Source organism: Ambystoma mexicanum, chromosome 2q, assembly GCF_040938575.1.
Source record: "Ambystoma mexicanum isolate Mex_15411 chromosome 2q, UKY_AmexF1_1, whole genome shotgun sequence".
Taxonomy (NCBI): Eukaryota; Metazoa; Chordata; class Amphibia; order Caudata; family Ambystomatidae; genus Ambystoma; species Ambystoma mexicanum.
In genome coordinates, this window is record NC_090924.1 from 132,015,686 (window position 1) to 132,019,910 (window position 4,225).

Genomic DNA, 4,225 nt, shown 5'->3' on the forward strand with positions numbered 1-4,225 from the left:
CACAAAAATTCTATACATAGGGAATCAATAGTTTTGAAAAAGGTTTTTGGTATGTTATATGGTATGTGTGTGAAGTAATGTAAAAGCCTCGGGAGGGCTACCATTTTAAGTAGCGCTGCCCTGCCCATTAGCAAGAGGTGTAGTTTGTTCCAGAACTTCATTGAGCGCTGTATGCCATCAAGGGCTCTTAGGGTATTGTTGTTATGTTCCTGAGTGGGGTCATGGTATATGTCGATGCCTAGGTAGCAAAATATAGAGATGGACCACTTCAGGGCCAGTATCGGGATTTTGTGCTGTTTTGTCGTGGTCATTCCTGCTGTTGGAAACTGGGATGATTTTTCCAAACGAATTGGAATGACTGAAAGATGTGAGAAGTGTGTGAGGGTTTCTAGTATGAATTCAAGGTTATCTTTAGGGTTGTGCACATAAATGAGCATATCATCAGCATACATGGATAGAAGGTGGTGCATTCCCAAAACTATTATACCTGCTTCCTTGAATTCCGTCCTCAGATATGTTGCCACCGGTTCCATAGCTAGTATATATAGTAGCAGGGATAATGGTGAGCCCTACCTAGTTCATTTTTCTAGCACCCAGGGGCTTGAAAAGTGTCTACCCATCTTAAATATTGCTGTAGGTTCTGCATATATTTGTTTGATCCATTTTACGTAGCATGGGCCAAAACCAAACCTACACAGTGTAGCATATAACCAATCCCATTTAATAGAATTGAATGCTTTCACTGGATCCAGTGTTGCAATTGTGCATGGTGTGTTCCAGTAGGTGGTACTATACATGATGTGGTGTAGGCGTCTTAGATTCCAGGACATGTTCTGGCCTGGTACGTAACCGTTTTTGATCCGGGTGCACAAGTGTATGGACAACTCTTTTCATCCTATTGGCTAGCATCATCGTAAGGATCTTGATGTCTTGGTTAAGCATGGACAGAGGCCTAGAAGAGCTACATTCTTCTGGAGGTTTATTGGGTTTCAGAAGGGGTATAATCACTGATTCTCTTAGGCTTGGTGGAAAGAGTCCGGAATCATAAGCTTTGTTCAACGTTTTTAGAAGACGCCAATTCAGTGGCGGATGCTTTATAAAACTCGCTGGGCAGCCTGTCTGTGCCCAGGGTTTTACCTGTGGGTAATGATCTTATTGTATTCACCAGTTCTTCTATCGTGATTGGGGAGTCTAACTCGCTTATCATCTCCTTGTTCAGTCTAGGGAGATATATATCACGTAGCACTTCCTCTATTTCCGCCCTGTTGGGTCTGGAGGTTTCCCTTTAAAGGTTACAGTAGAGGTTTTGAAATACCTTGTTGATGCCCTCTTGTGTATTACATGATGTGCCCTGTTGTGTAAGAATCAAATAGATTGGTGGCTTTTATTTTTTGGTCTCCTGCAAGAATGAAGACCATACTCAACAACCAGACTCTGGACATCCCCGAAAATGTCAACATCAAATTGAAGGGCTGTACTGTTATTGTGAAGAGCCCCAGGGGAACTCTACGCCGGGACTTTAACCACATCAATGTAGAGCTCTGTCTGATGGGCAAGAAGCACCGGAAGCTGCGTGTTGACAAATCGTGGGGTAATCTCAAGGAGCTGGCCACAGTGCGCACAATCTGCAGCCATGTGCAAAACATGATCAAGGCTGTCACATTGGGCTTTTGTTACAAGATGATGTCTGTGTAGGCTCACTTTCCCATTACCGTAGTTATTCAGGAGACTGGCACACTCAGGTAAATCCGTAACCTCTTGGTAGAGAAGTACCACCGCAGAGTGCGCATGAGGCAAGGTGTTAACTGGGCAGTTTCTCAAGCCCAGAAAGATGAACTGATTCTTGAAGGAAATGACATTGAACTGTTATCTAATTCAGCTGCCTTGATCCAGCAAGCCACCACTGTAAAGAACAAGGATATAAGAAGGTTCTTGGATGGTATTTACGTCTCAGAGAAAGCATGGGAGTAGTGTCTAGAGTGCAGGTGTAAGGTTCTGTAAACATCTATTAGGTCGAAGTCTGTCAGGAGTGACTGTAGGATTCTAGCTGGCGGGTTGGGCTTTTGGAATTTAGCATCTGATCTGTCTAATTTGGGATCCATGGAAAGTTTCAAAAATAGGGAATGCCTTACTGCCACAGGTCCTTTAGGCTAAATATAATGGAACAACAAAAAATGAACCTGGGCGGAATGAGATCAGAACGTCTGTTTCAATGGACAATACCAAGTCTTGTCAAAAAATATATATTTATTTATATGTATCTTACACAAAACATTATTATTCTCAACATCCACATTTGTACACCACCATTCATTCCATCATTCATTCACACTCTCACTATACATGTCAATATTCCAAACTTAGGGTACTCTGCCCACCTAGAAAACATATATATTCACATAAGTTTCAACACTTCCTTGTAATTTCAGTAAGTGTTAATACACAAAAACAAATAGCATCCTGCTTATTTGATATAACTCAACATATGTTTTGGTCGTCACAAAATGGACCCCTGGTTTGGGCCAGTCACTAAAAGCAACCTTCTTCAGGAGACGGGTGGTTAAGTTGCAACCACCCCGAAATTTCAGTACGGTGGAGGATGTCTTCAAAACACAATCTACAAATCGACAATATACAAAACATCAGAATTCCGATCTCTTATGTATGTCAACACAGATATATCTTGTGTGTATAACTAATTTTATGAATATACAGATTGACACACACCTCCACACAAAATGATGGAGTTGCGTGTCAAACGATGGACTTTATCCTGCAGTGGTGATGGATTAATCTACACCTATACTGCAACGAAAGAGGAGGACAAGGCATCTACATCAGCCTCCATTGTACACATGATGAAAACATCTGGACGTTATGTTGTTATAATTTAGACCTTCTGGCTTACCTGACTGGTAGTACAGGTATGGGGGTGTCTTGCGTATCCATCAATAACTCTCCAAAGAGGAAAATGCCTGCTCGTGCCTGGGATGAGTGTATACATGAGCCTATTTCTTACCAAAGATCACATGAAATGAAGGAAACACCTCTCATATCACCTCACCTCGTGTGTCAAGGTCCAGATATATTCTATTCTGCTTGCCAGATTTTCTTCAAGCACTCATCAATGATTCCTGTGTAAAATACAGCAAAAACATCATGCTTCTGCATGCATCTGGCTCAATGCAATACCATGAATATTTTTTGGCAATCTGATACCATAAGATTGGTATCTTTCTTCCTGGCGGCACCCATATAATACAGTAACATAAATATTTTGTGGCAAACTGATACCATAGAATTGATGTCTTTCTTCCTGACGGCCCCCATATGATCTTATAGGGATATTTTTGTTAAAAAAACTGTTCTTAACCTATTTGGGAATCAGTATTCAATCATATCACCAGTCACCTAAAATACCTCTCGCATGGTAAGGCCTGCTGACCATATCATACTTAAGTTTGCATACCCCATGATTTCCCTAGGGCTATGAGTTTTACATATGGACTCGCATTATTACAAGTAACTGTGATCAATACTATTCTAGGTGCTGCAGAATGTTAAAAATTCCAGTGCATCTGCATAATGACCACCTTGTATCCGCTCCATGCCCTAGAAAACCCGTTGTGCGCTCGCCAGTTATAGGTGTGGGTGGAGCATGCCCCTCGCCACCTCTCTGTTTGGCAGTAAATGAGCATCAGCGCTCATTTTTATCTTTCTCGCACACACAGCGTGACCACACGCCTTTGTTATCATTCCTTCGTTCACGCTAGTCTTTGACTCGTCACAGGATGAAATGCTGGGCTGCCCCTCGCAGCCTCTCTGTTGAACCGTGAATGAACATCACAGCTCATGTTATTCTAACTTTCACACTACGTGAACATACGTGTGACTTCTTGGCCATGAGTGAGCATCAAAGCTCATGTTGTTCTAACTTTCACACACTGCACACAACAACACGTTTCTTACCGTTATGATGTTTCCGTTTTAATTTGGCTCGCCACAGCATACACGAGGATTTCTGGCCGTGGCTCACTAATATAGGCCATAAACATGGCCGAAGGACTAATTATACTAGCCCCAAGTGAATCCTGGGACTTGTAGTGGTCACAGGTGAAAGTATCATGCAAAAGGTTGAATCACAAACAACATTTTTTGTAGATTTAAGTTGTTCCATTACCAACGATGTCAATTGGATAAATTAAGCATATTTAGGGGAAATGTC

General features: G+C 41.8%; 1 pseudogene; it reads left to right on the forward strand.

Annotated features, from left to right (window-relative positions):
- Window positions 1–1,407: 1,407 nt before the first annotated feature.
- Window positions 1,408–1,971, forward strand: LOC138568671 (large ribosomal subunit protein uL6 pseudogene; annotated as a pseudogene).
- Window positions 1,972–4,225: the final 2,254 nt, after the last annotated feature.